The 14,579-nt window shown below is 42.3% G+C and overlaps 1 long non-coding RNA gene across 2 annotated transcripts in view; it reads left to right on the top strand.

Moving 5' to 3' along the window:
- LOC144220991 (uncharacterized) overlaps positions 1–14,579 on the top strand; it is a 36,839-nt gene that overhangs the window by 16,656 nt on the left and 5,604 nt on the right. For both annotated transcript variants that reach the window (XR_013331913.1, XR_013331914.1), the window contains exons 2-3: positions 11,049–11,132; positions 14,130–14,319. This is a non-coding gene — a long non-coding RNA (uncharacterized LOC144220991). The remainder of the gene's footprint in view (positions 1–11,048; positions 11,133–14,129; positions 14,320–14,579) is intronic.

Raw genomic sequence — 14,579 nt, 5'->3', positions numbered from 1 at the left:
AAAGTGGCTTCCCTTCCCATGTGCCTTCATAATGATTGTCAGTTTCTTGTTCTTTATGGATGGTTATCCTATGGGTCTAAATTAGACATAATGACATAGTTTGCTTCTGTCTCTCGTCACCAGAGGGCATCACTATCAGGGACTGTGGCTTGGCTTCCCACCCTCTCCACTAATTCAGTATTTAAACAGCTGTGCTGCTGAAGCCCCCGCCCGTCCAAAGGCAACGCTTCCTCTCCCAACTGTTAAGAGCTCTGGCCTCAGCTCACTTTTCTTGGAATCGTCTCCTGTAGCTTGTAAGAGCAAAGATAACTCAGAGGGTGTGTCCCCTGCACTGTTTTGCAGTGAGAAGCCTCTTCAGACCACTTCGTCTGCAGTGATGCTCAAAGCCCAAAGGGCTTATCTTTACGACAAACCACACATTAGAAATTGGACAGATAGATTCATAGTAAAGAAAAGTATAATTTTCAGGTAGTCATTGTTATACTTCCTGTTTTACTTTTGAATTGTTTTGTTGCCATTGTTTGGTTTTATTTGCTTAAATTGTTGGCTGCTTACGTGAACTCATCATACTCTCCAAATCACTTATCCCAGAATAAGTGAATCACACTTGAGTCCTTGCTGCTCTTTTCCTCGAGTTACAGTATTTATGCATCTGTTTTTCACCACTGTTTTTACACTTCACGGAGCCTCTTTTAAATTTCCCCTCATTTTTGCAAATTGGAGCTGTAACAACACATAGGCCTGCTATTCCCGTGGGCCCAGGGGTGGACCTGTGACCTGAGCCAGGCCCAGTAGACCCTCCCATCCCTGGAATTTGAATCTGGAGCCAAAGGACAGAGAAACTGAAATAGCTGTAGGCTCCAAGCCAGCCTGAGAGCAGGCCCTGCTGGCCACACTAAGGGCTCCTGCCTGCCCTGTCCTCCCTGAGACCCGCCTCTTCTGTGAACTAGCTCCCAGCCCACCAGCAAGCCTCTTCACTGCGTAAGAATGGAAAACTTGACCACTCCATTGGCCTACAGCTTAGAGTATCTTTGATGTCTGAGTTGTTATCACATGTCTGATTGAATGACTACTGCCTAAAACGGTCTCTTTGACAATAGTAACTGTACTCACTGAAGAGCAATGATACTTCCCCCCTGAAATCTGTAATTGGATGACACATGTTATACAGCAGTTATACAATAGTGTCACTTACCCACATTCGAAACAAAACCTTTCTGAAATTGTAATCCTTTTTTATTATTTATTATTATTATTTTAAGTGGGCTTGATGCCAAGCATGGAGCCCAACACAGGGCTTGAACTTACAATTCTGAGATCAAGACCTGAGCTGAGGGGTGCCTGGGTGGGTCAGTCGGTTAAGTGTCTGGCTCTTGATTTCGGCTCAAGTCATCATCTCACAGTTTGTGAGATCGAGCCCTGCATCAGTCTCCATTGTTGATAGCTCAGAGCTTGCTTGGGATTCTCTCTCTCCCTCTTTCTCAGCCCCTATGCCGCTTGGACATGTGCATTCTCTCTCTCTCTCTCTCTCAACCTTTCTCAAAATAAATAAACATTAAAAAAAATTAGAAGACCTGCGCTTAGATCAAGAGTCGGACACTTAACCGACTGACCCACCCAGGTGCCCTAATCCTTTTTATTTTATTAATTCTCCAACACTCATCTTTTATAGATGCTGATCATAGTTCTTACTATGATCTATTTGATCATGAAATCTTAAGTTACATCTTTCTAATACAGACACTTTACTTATTAGGCAGAAAGGAATATTCTTCACCTCCACAAAGAAATGTGCCCTCATATTCATAACTATACATAACCTGTCCACTGGTCTTCCCTTCTCTAATTTATGATGGAGACTTGGGTACATAAACTACTTCACTGTGAGACAACAGCATGACAGGTGTGATGATAAAATGCCGCTGATACTTGTCAGCCATGGGGTGGAGATGGACCCAAAGCAATAGGAACTGGAGTGACGGGGGAGCAAGGAGCCCGTTTAAAGGAGGCAGCGACGGCCAGGTCCCATCGGTGACCACCAGCTTGCAATCCATGTGACAGAAAATCTTGTCCGTCACTCAGAAGGACAGAAAAGTCCAAGACAGGCATGACTTTGAGTGCACACAGTCTTTAAAGATTTGTAAGGCTGGAGGAAACTAGGAGGTTTGGGCTTAATCTTTGATTGTTGGACCCAGAGGCCTTCCAGACCAGTTTAGGGTCTCTGATGTACCTTTGGGTCTCCAAGAGAAAAGGTAAGGACCCCTTGTGACAGATGTTTAATGGCCCAAGTCTCATACAACCAATGCCTCACCAGTTACCAGATGGTCCAGAGCAACCAACTCTTTTCTCATCGCTTAGGACTGGAAATGGCAGTAAAATACACACACACGTGCATGCACATGTATGCACATGTGCACGTACACATTCAGGCATACACACCTGCATACACATGCAGGTGCACAGATATAGAGACATGCATGCACATACACACGGGCACCTGTACATGCGTGAGTACATGTCCGAGTGCACACATCTCCATACACATGTAGGTGCAGAGACACACATGTGCACATGCATATAAAGGTGCATAGATACAGGGACACACATGTACACATGTACACAGACCCAGAAGAGCTCCCATTCCCACTCCTTTCCTGCCCCGACCACCACCATGTACGTGGCTCCTTCACCTCTCAGAGGCTGGCACTCTGCAGATTATTTCTGGCCCACTTATGAATTCAGTTTGAACTCCATAGTGATAAATAAAATTTAGACTATTTCCAACAATAAAAAATTCAAAGATTTCCCACAAGAATATGGATTTCTGACTTCTTCCCACCCCACCCCCAAAATCTGCCCCACCCAAATATCTGACATTGGGGCCCCGTTCCAGCATGGCAGCCAGGAGCCCAGGGGTGACTGCCCCTGCAGAGCTCTCTATTATCCTATACCAGGCCACCTCAGTATGGAAGGCCTGAGTGCAGAGCTTTGGAATAAAGGGAAACAGGGAGGGAAGAAGATAGGGAGAGAGGATGGAAGCAGGAGAGGAGTAGAAGAGAAGAGAAGGGAAAAAACAGCAGAAAGAAAAATGATAGGGTGGTAGGGTGCTTCAATCTTATAGGAAGAAGGGAAGTGACTTAAGACAACTTCTGCCCCAAGCAGTGAAATCATAATCACCATTTATTGGACAACAGGGCAATCTGCTAGGGTTTAAATATATTATTTTAATTCTTACAACAATCCTGGTGGGTGAGTTTTATTGTCTCCATTTTATAAATGAGGAAGCAGACTCAAGAGATAAATATCTTGAGCCAAGACTTTAGCCCAGACCTGTCTGACCCTCAAGTCTTCCCACCATCTTTTTCTTTTTTAATTTAAAAAATACTTTAAATGAGGGGTGCCTGGGTAGTGCATTCAGTTGAATATTCGACTCCTGATTTATGCTCAGGTCATGATCCGAGTCGTGGGATTGAGCCCCATGTTGGGCTCTACATTGAGCATGGAGCCTGCTTAAGATCCTCTCTTTCTCTCTCTCAGCTCTTCCCCTGCTGGGATGCTCGCTCTCTCACTCTCTCTCTCGCTCTCTCTCTCAAAAATTAAAAAATTAAAAAAATTTAATATAACAAGGACTCATGAGCAAAAGTTAATCTTTTTCACATTTGTTGCCTTCTTAAAAAGAAATTAATCCAACCAACAGAGTGAAAGGGAAACTATGGAATGGATAAAGATGTTAGCAAATCATGTATCTGATAAAGGGTTAATATCCGGAATATATAAAGAACTCCTATAACTCAACAACAAAAAATCACGTAACCTGATTTAAAAATGAGCAAAGGGCTGCGTAGACATTTCTCCAAAGACAATATACAAGTGGATAACAAGCACATGAAAATGATTACTGCTAATTATTAGGGAAAAGCAAATCAAAACCACAGTGAGTTATCACCATGCACCCATTAGAGTGGTGGCTATAAATGATAAAAACAACAGCAAACAGAAAATAGCAAGTGTTGGCATGGGTGTGGAATGGTTGAAACCCCTGTGCGCTGTGGTTGAGAATGTAAAATGGCACAGGCACTGTAGAAAACAGTATGGATGCTCCTCAACAAATTAAAAATAGAACTACTATATGACCCAGCAATCCCATTTCTGGGTATATATCCAAAAGAATTGAAAGTAAGGTCTTGAAGAGATATTTGCTTACTCATGTGTACGGCAGTACTATTCACATTTGCCAAGAGGTAGAAACCCCCAAATCCATCAACAGATAAATCGTTAAGAATATGTTGTAAATATAAACAATGGAATATTAATTCAGCCTTAAAAAGACAAGAAACTCTCACGCATGCTACCACATGGATAAATCTGGAGAACATAGTGTTAGATGAATTAGACCAGTCATAAAAAGATAATGATGGTATGATTCCATTTCTATGAGGTGCCTAGAGTAGTCAAATTTGCAAAAGTAAATAGAATAATGGTTGCTGGGGGAGAGGTGGGTAGTTATTGTTTATGGGTTCAGTCTCAATTTTGTAAAATGAAAAAGTTCTAGAAATTTCTTGCTTCATGACCATGTGAACATATTACCACGACTGAACTGTACACTTAGAAATGGTTAAGATGGTAAATTGCGTTACATGTTTTTTATAATCAAAAAAGAAATTAACATCACAGGTGCAAGTGAAGGACCCGATGCAGTCCAGGCAGGCAGTGTCTTCCGCGTCTCCCTCCTCAAGGTCAGCTTATGACTTCTGGTGTTGTCTTACACTTTCGTACAGATCACACACATCCATAAACAATTTGCAGCATTGTGTGTGTTTTTGAGGGTCTCACACCACACCTAAAATTCTGCTGCTTGTTCTTTCACTCAATATGATTTTAAGATCTAGTCCATTCATGTTAATTGCTGTCAAGTGGTCTAGCCTATGAATGTGCCTCAATTTATTTATTTTTGTCCTGTGTAGGCATTTGAGTTTATTATCTGGACTTAATAATTTCACATGTACTATCTTTAAAATGCAGTTAAAATTATAATTCATTTTTACTTTTGTAACTTCACATTCAAAAAAAATTTTTTTAATGTTTATTGATTATTAAGAGACAGAGATAGAGCATGAGCATGGGAGGGGCAGAGAGAGGGGGAGACACAGAATCCAAAGCAGGTTTCAAACTCTGAGCCCAGCCTGGGGCTCGAACTCACAAACTGCGAGATCATGACCTGAGCCAAAGTCAGATGCTTAACCGACTGAGCTACCCAGGAGCCCCTATAACTTTGCATTTTTAAAAATTTATTTAAATTCAAGTTGGTTAATATACAGTGTAGTATTGGTTTCAGGAGTGGAACCCAGTGATTCATCACTTATTTTTTTATTAAAAATTTTTAAGTTTATTTTTTTATTCATTTTGAGAGAAAGACAGAGAGCAAGCAAGGGAGGGGCAGAGAGAGAGAAAAGGAGGGAGAGAATCCCAAGCAGGCTCTGCACTGTTAGCACAGAGCTGGATGTGGGGCTCAAACTCATGGACCATGAGATCGTGATCTGAGCCGAAATCAAGAGTCAGACACTTAACCTACTGAACCACCCAGGCATCCTGATTCATCACTTAAATATAACAGTACTCATCCCAACAAGTGCCCCTCTTAATACCCATTACCCATTTAGCCCACTCTCCCACCCACCTCCCCTCCAGCAACCCTACCTCGATTTATTTATTCATTCCCCTGCTGATGGGCATTGGAATTATGCCCAGTTTTTAAAATATTAAGAAATAACCCAGCAGAAACTATATTTGTCCAGGTCTTTATATGCAAGCATAAAGGATTTTCTCTGTGTTTCATAGGACTAACCCATTACACTAAAGAAACACCATTGCTTGACTGTGCTGTGTGTTTTCCTGGAAGGAACTTTTCCTCATAAAATAAATCAACCTGTCATATTTTGTATTCTCCAAAGCCCCAGAGGAAATGGAAAATGGAACCATAACACGCTTAGCTGGGGCTCTGAGCTCCCCTACAGCAAGAGTCTGATCCAGCAACAGAGCCGTGTATCTTGGCCCCGCCATCTGCTGCTCTCTCCAGCTGGCCCAGTTCCCCCTGCGACCCTCTTGCTGCTGCGGAACATTTGCAGTTTCCAGGGGTCTGAGACATGGTGTCCAGCCACAGGCTGGCGCTTTACAAAGGACAAAAACTTCCTTTTTCCAAGGATCCCCTTGCAAATTGTATCAGCCTCTTCAGAGTCCGCTTTTTCTGATACAGATGGCGGTGCTCAAGGCCACCTATGCCTTTAAGAACAAAGCCTGCATGGACAGGACTCTTCAGCCAGTAGGGGTGCAAGAAGGGGCGCAAGTCAATGCTGGGACCCCCAAAAGGCCTTGGCTATCTATTGTTGAAGGAGAAAAGCAAGTTACAAAACAGGGTGTAGAGCATAAGCTCATTTCTGGTTTTGGTTTTTTAATTTTTCTTTTTTAAAGTTTATTATTTTGAGAGACACAGAGAGAGAGCACAAGTGGAGGGGAGGGGCAGACGGGGGGTGGGGACAGAGGATCCAGAGGGGTCTCTGTTCTGACAGTAGCGAGCCTGATGTAGGGCTCAAACTCACAAACCATGAGATCATGACCTGAGCTGAAATCACATGCTTAACCCACTGAGCCACGCAGGTGCCCTGGTTTGGGTTAGAATGTCTAACAGGCCACATCCGCCCCCCTGAGGAGTAGATTAGGAATGGTGGGGGTGGTGGAGAGTAGGAAGCTTTGACTTTGAGCTTCATTTAATTGTGTACTTTCTCTTGAATAATCACGGTTACCATTGTATAGTAAGGGACATTTATCCAGTGCCGGCTGCAGTCTGGACTTCCAGCCCTTCCGTGGAGCTCAAAGGAGCAGAGTTAATTTTTAAAACATTCTATTATAAATAATTAACAAACACTATTGTACTTTAAAAATTACATCACACGTTTAACATTTATCAGCCAGTAAGTGCTTACTGAATAAGAGTTAGAACAAGAAGATCTTTTTTTGGAACAAAATGTGATGTATCTAAACCAGCCAATTAACTAATTAAGGAAGGACTCCAAATGTCCCTCACTATAAAACAAAACAATTTAAGAGAGCATCAGCCTGGCTGTTAAGATATTCTGCCTCTTTGCAGAAATTGACGTTCTGGATTCATCCACATCACCTTATTGACGGAAGAGGGACAGGAAACAAATACCTCACCTGACACAGTTGCATGGGATGGAACAAAAGCAAGAAGAGGGTCGTAATTATGGCCCGAGTCCGCCGCATGGCACTCAAGGTCCTCCCCGATGCAGGCTCACCCCCAGTCTCCTAGTCTGTCCCCAACCCCTTCACTATCTCCTATGGATCCTTCCGCCTCAGTGGCCTGCCTGCCTCGGCCATCCATCCAGCACCACACTACCAATCTTCTTACTCCGCGGCTTTGGTTAGGTCTCCCCTTCCTGCCCGTAGGCGAGAAGCCCCCAGCAAGGCCACAGACTCCTCTCCATTAGGCTTCTGCCAACCTCTAGTCTCATTCCATCGCTCTCAGCTCAGGGTACCCACCTCACCAAATGTCCCCACGTCAGCAGTGCCTCAGGGAGACCCCCCCACCCTGACGCCACCTCCTGTCCCCAACTCTGATGATTTCTGTATATATTTTTAATATATAGCCCTTAAGACTGAAATTCCATTTTAACTACTTAAAACATCTATTAATAATATGTGAGACATGTCATTATATTATTAGCTCATTTGATTCTTGCCACCAACCTGAGCAGCAGGTACTATTATTATTGCCATTTTACAGATGAAGAAATGGGCTCAGAAGGGTTAAGACTGAGGGTCTGAACCCTGGGCTCTGCCACTCCAAGTCCTGGCCCCCATCTGCTGAGCCACTTGAGAATCATTTGTGGATGTGTGGGTGCTCTGCATGGAAATGTGAGATTCCTGAAGGGAGACACTAAGTCTTGTCCACCTTTACATTCCCAAGGGGCTGAGCAGAAGGCCTGGCCCAAGAAACACAAGGCAGGAAGGGAGAGAGGAAGAGAAGGAAAGATGTCTTTGGGGTATTTAGTTTGGGAGAATTGAGCACACGCATCTCTGAGCATTCACTTCTTCATTCAACAAATGTTCATTCAACAGCTGCTATGTGCTAGACACAGCCCTAGACACATGAATCACCTTTAGGAAGTAAAAGGAAAAATAAGTTCAGAAACATACAATGTCCATGGTGAGTGCCAGGAAGAAAACATGAAGTGGGCACGATGGGGCGTGTGAGCTGTTCTGGAGGGAACCATTTTCACATAGTAATGTCTTTGATGAAGCCATTTACATTATTAATTTTATTAGATCTTGACCTGTGAGCACATGGCTTTTTTAAAATTCTGCATGACGAACTAGGAAGTAAGCATAAAACATTTCTTCTGCAAACCCAAAGACAGTGGTTATGTAGAGGAAAAGCACTTAGTGATAGAATTGCCCACCCCTCTAGCCTGTTAATTCAGCACATAACATCACTTCTACTTGAAAGAATGATTTGCAAACTATGATTATTCAGACTTGCGTTTTTGGCAGATATCTTCTTGAAAATGAGTGAAGGGAGGCTGTCAAGGAAAACAACAGAAATATCTATGGGCAATGATAAAATTTGAGCTTTTAGGTGAAATCAACATTTGGAAGACCTGTATTGGCTGCAGTGAGATAGATAGCCTTCCAATACTTACATGAGATTTGGCTGTGATATTAACATACATCACTTTTAAATTTTACATAATGAAGACATTTGGAAAATCTGTACAACTCAATGAACAAAATTTTCTAAATGACCCAAACATGATGTTACAAAATCATGCATGGGTAAAAGATGCATTCAAAGAGTAGGTTGGACCAATGGATTTTAATATAACAGAGTAAAATAATTCATTGACATGGTTTCAGTTTCCACACTGGGCGTGACTTTTTTTTTTTTTTTTTAGGTAGGCTCCACACTGGGCATGATGTGGAGCTTGAACTTATGACCCTGAGATCAAGATCTGAGCTGAGATCAAATGTCAGACACTTAACCCACTGAGCCACCCAGGCGCCCCAACAATATAACCTTTACAGATAAACTATCAGTGGTTGAGTTTCGGTATAGTATCAGAGAAGGATCCTTACAATTATCTAAAAATACCATTAAGATATCCTACTTTTCCATAATTGGTTTATTTTTTTTTAAACATTTTTTTATTTATTTCTAGGAGAGAGAGAGACAGCATGAGCAGGGGAGGGTCATGCTGACTGAGCTGGCAGTCAGCACAGAGCCCGACGCGGGGCTCGAACCCACGAACCACGAGATCATGACCTAAGCGAAAGTCGGACGCTCAACCGACTAAGCCACCCAGGCGCCCCATTGGTTTATTATTTTTAAGTTTATTTATTTTGAGAGACAGAGAGCATGCACACAAGTGGGGGAAGGCAGAGAGAGGGAGCAAGAGAGAATCCCAAGCAGGCTCTGCACTGTCAATGCAGAGCCCGATGCCGGGCTCAAACTCATGAACTGTGAGATCATGACCTGAGCCAAAATCAGATGCTTAACTGACTGAGACACCCAGGCACTCCAGTCTATTATTTTTTTAAAGAATTAAAATTTAAATAATAGTTTTTGGAGTTTATTTTAATTTCTAATAGGTAGTTTAATTTTGGTAGATATACTCTATATGACCAAAAGCTCTTTGGAGTCCCAGTAATTTTCATAGAGTAAAGAGTTCCGAGATCAAAAAGTTTGAGAACCACTTGTTTACAACAATAATTTGTGTTTAGATCTTTTATTGGAATGTCCCACTAGGAGACTGACTTCAGGACCTTTGCACTTGCTCCCTTTGACCATGTCAATTATCATGTTCACTATTGGTGATAAAGGGTGTTCAGAGAAGTCTTATCCATCACCTCCCCTTCTCTGACATGAGCAGTGATCATTTTCTCTAACCTGAATACTGTCCTGAATCATCTTTTATACAGAAAATCTGGATTGACAGTGTTCAGGTCTTAGTTTAAATGCCACAGGGAGACTTTGCCTGAAACTTCCCTTCCCTTCCCCACCCCACAGAGGAGAAATAGGCTTTCATGGTACCCTGTATCCTTCCCTCATGGCACTTAACATCAAAGGGACTGTGGAGTTGCTTCTGAGATTATCAGTTTCATTTCGGCCTCCTCCGTTCAAAGTAGCTCCAGGAGGCTGTTTTCCTTGTCTTGTTTGTTCATTGCCGGATCCCAAGTTTCTAGGACATTTGTTCAAAGAACAAAATGTGTGTTCATCTGTGTGTGGACCAGCTGAAGCTATGGGTTGTGGCCTCTGCAACTGTGCATATGGGCATGCCGCATGAGAGCATGGCTGATCCTTTCCACAATCTGTAAGAACACCTTAAAAAACTCAAACCACAGCTAGCTTCACTATAGACGTGTTTTCCAGAGCATCTATAGAACAAGATATTGCTGTATTGGGTGAGAGACAGGAAGGGGTGGGGTGGAGTGTATGCCTTGAATCATCCCTCCCCCTCCTTTGCTTCTGACATGTGACCCCAGTGAAGGGAAGGGTAGAAGTGGGGAAAGAAGGAACGGGGCTGCCTTCTTCCTGGATCCAGGCCCTCCTCTCCAGGGAGAAGGCAGGGCGCAAATAAGGATTTTGTCTTACAGGGATGTGGAAACTGTGGAATTCAGAGAGGCCTAGTGTGGGTTCAGTGGCAGACCAGAAAATAAGTTTTAATGATGAGGAAATAAGGAAGTGGTTGTCAAAATATGGATTCATTAAGGCGTATTCCCCGGGGGCCTATTTTGGCAGTGGAGGTAATTAAGCTGAAATTTTAAAGGTCAGTTTTAACCAGCTCATGAGGCAAATGGCAATGGTGACATCAGACACCATCCTGGTCCTCTTGTAACTATGGCAACTCAATTTCAGAGCCGTGATTAAACATAAAACTGAAGCTACTGCATGAGTCCCAGCACCAGCCCCAAATAAGTGTACGGGAAAGTGGAGAACTTGACGCATTCTCTCAAGATATTCTGCCCATTTACAGGGAGAACAAACAAAAGAGTCTTCTATTCAAACTGCCTGATAATGAAGCCAGTTCAGCGGCCCCCAGCCTCCTCTGGGACCTTGGGTAAGAGGAAGATCATCCACAAATCCATCGCTTTTCACTCATGTATTGTTCTTAAGTTGGAGAGTCAAGATACGTAGCACAGGAAGGTGATTACGTGGGTGATTACTTACTTCTAAATGACCCAAACATGAGGTTACAAAATCATGCATGGGTAAAAGATGCATCCAAAGAGTTAGTTGGACCAATGGATTTTAATATAACAGAGTAAAATAATTCATTGTTATGGTTTCAGATTCCACGCTGTAGTTAACCTTTTAACTATTTCTTAACTGTTTTTTCCTAATCTTATAAAAATGATTTAAAAATAAACCAATATTTATTATAAGAAATTTCTAAAATCCAGACAAATATCAAGAAGAAAAAGTACCTGAAATCTCAATTGGGGTACTTCTTTCCTGTTTTTTTTTAAGTTTATTTATTTTTGAGAGAGAGAGTGAGAGCAGAGGAGGTGCAGAGGCAGGGAGAGAATCCCAAGCAGGCTCCACACTGTCAGCTCAGAGCCTGACATAGGTCTCAAACTCACAAACAGTGAGATCACAACCTGAGCCAAAATCAAGAGTTGGACATGTAACCACTGAGCCACCCAGGCTCCCCTCCTTTTCTCTATATATGCATTTATTTTACAAAATTAGAATTAATAATATGTTATGATCTTTTTGCCATATCATTATTCATTGAAATATTTTGAATATGTTAATATTTTAACAGTGGCATAAGATTCTATCACATAATTTTTTTTTATGCTTTGCCTCATTTCTTCCTAATTCTAAGATTAGTTGAAGTGTAATTCTTACACTTTCCATTTTTATAGCCTCTTGGCACATCCTGCACAGGGCATCCTGCCCCTCGCGTAGGAGGTAGGGTTGCTGGTGTCTGAGTGTTGTCCCACCCCACTTTGGGTCCTCAGTGAAAGCTGACAAGAGGCATCTCATGAAGTCCCCTGTTTCTTATGTATCGACAAATTGCAGGAATAACCAAGCAAATCCAGCAGAAATACAACAGTGCTGGTGGACTTTCACCTGCTTATTTCAGTGCTTGGACTAGATAGTGCAAAAAGGTAAGAAAATTATAGTAACAATAATATTATTCAAATAATTCTAGTATTTTATACTATAAAAATTATCTTCATTAACACGATTATTAATAATATCTGTGCTTATTGATAAACTAAAAGAACAATATAACCAGTAACTAATATTCTCAACTGTATTCCTTGAAATGAGTAGACTTCAAGTACAAATGGAAAAAGTTATATAAACATGAACCCGGGGGCACCCTAGGTGCATCAGTTGGTTGAACGTCTGACTCTTGATTTCGGCTCAGGTCATGATCCCAGGACTGTGCAACTGAGCCCCACGTCGGGCTCCGTGCTTAGCATGGAGCCTGCTTGGGATTCTTTCTCTCTCTCTTTCTCCCTTTGCCCCTGCTCTCTCTCTCTCTCTCACACACACACACACGCTCCTTCTTTATCTAGAAAAAGAAAAAAAATGAACATAAGGGAAAGCCCATTATACATAACAAATTAGAAATAGTACAAATCACATTCTCTGATCATAACACAATAAACCTAGAAATAAATAAAAGTAGAAGCAAAACATCAACCATTTGAGAATGTCAACATTTTCTATCAGACTTCCCTTGGACAAAAAACAAATGTATAGAATTTTTGGGAAATAATGCCGATGAAAACACCACCTTCAAAACCCATGGATAGAGCTGTACTCAGAGGAAAATGGATAGTCTTACCACGCTTCTTACTGAATAATAAAGAAATTTAAACTACAGCAGGCAGCCTACTTTGCCCAAGAAGCATGGAGGAGGAATGCGGTTTTTGCTTTGGGAGCTCCCTGAGAGAGCTACCCATTTTATTAAATAAAATAAAATAAAAGCTCCAATCTACCAAAATAAAAGAGGCAAACTAATAAATACCACAAGTCCAAGGCTTAGTCAGAGCTCAGCAAATTAGACATCAGTGTTTCATTGGTTTTTTTCTTAAATATATTGAGATATAATTCACATACCTTCCAATGCATCCACCTAAAATTTAAAATTCACAGACTCATGCACCCATGGCCACAATCAATTTTAGAATATTTTCATTACCATTTAAAAAAAAAAAACAAAACTATACCCTTTGGAAGTCACTTTCCATTAGTCCCCAGTAAATCCTGCTCCAGCACCTGGCAGCCACAAATGCTTTCTGTCTCTGATTTGTCTGTTCTGGATAGAGAGAATGGGGAGTGACGCTTGACAGGTGCAGGGGGCATAAGAAAGCTCTGGAATGCTGTGCTTCTGACAAGATGGAGCTAGGTGGTTGCACAACACTGAATCTAATGAATGCTGTAGATTCATACTTCGGAATGGTCAAGTTTATATTTTGTGTACTCCCAGGGGCGCCTGGGTGGCTCAGTCAGTTAAGCGTCCGACTTCAGCTCAGGTCATGATCTTGCAGTTCGTGAGTTCGAGCCCTGCGTCGGGTTCTGTGCTGAGAGCTAGCTCAGAGCCTGGAGCCTGTTTCAGATTCTGTGTCTCTCTCTCTCTCTGCCTCTCCCCCGCTCATACTCTGTCTCAAAAAAAAAAAAAAACAACTATAATATATATATAGTGTACTCCAGTACAATATTAATTTTAAAAATCCAAACCAGTATCTGTGAAGTCATTGGTCGGGATCATACCTAAGAATTAGTCATGCATATTAAAGTGAGTTATTTTTTTGTCACATTATATGAAGAGAAACAACAAATACCACCAGCAAAATAGCACCCCGAACAACAAATATTGAAGTGTACTTAATGAAACAGAGTGTAGGCTCTGTGTTTCTTCAACAGCAAGGTACGATAATTCTAACAAAAGGAACGCACGGAGTTAAAAACTGTTTTCACTCTAACTGCGGAGTGTGCTGCCGTTGGGTTTCCATAGACTGTGCTGAGGGTAGGGGAGAGACTTGGAGAGTCCAGTTCGAGGCCGGACTTCCCCCTGCTCTCTCTCTATTTACAGGTGAGGAAGAGAAGACAATCCTGCAGCTTCTTGGAGTCCTGGGAGCCTTCTCACTCCAGCGGCAGTAAAGCCATGTGGATGGAATGAGCCATTGCCTCAGTGGCTGCTGCCCGCCTCTTCCTGGGACTGCCTGGCACAGCCGGTGGATGAGAAGCAAATCCTCTCCCCCACAGACTGTCTGATCCTGAAGGTAATAACACGCAAAGAAATGGCATCGAATTTGAGAGCATATTCAAGGCATCTATGATGGTCGTGCTCAACACGCCCCGGTTTCCAAGTTCCAAGTAAGGGAACGTGACAGTCAGTTGCTCAGTTGCTGAATGGTTGGGGATTTTTAGGAGTAAAATGATTCAAGAATGCTGCAGTCAAGCATCCACACAGTGGTTTGTGGTATTGGGTACAGATGAGAATCATCTGGGGGCTGTGAGGGGACCCCCCCCCCCCCGCCCG

This window comes from Crocuta crocuta, unplaced genomic scaffold, assembly GCF_008692635.1.
Source record: "Crocuta crocuta isolate KB4526 unplaced genomic scaffold, BGI_CrCroc_1.0 scaffold124, whole genome shotgun sequence".
Lineage (NCBI taxonomy): Eukaryota > Metazoa > Chordata > Mammalia > Carnivora > Hyaenidae > Crocuta > Crocuta crocuta.
The sequence above is the reverse complement of the archived record's forward strand: the minus strand, read 5'-3'. Positions and strand labels throughout refer to the sequence as shown.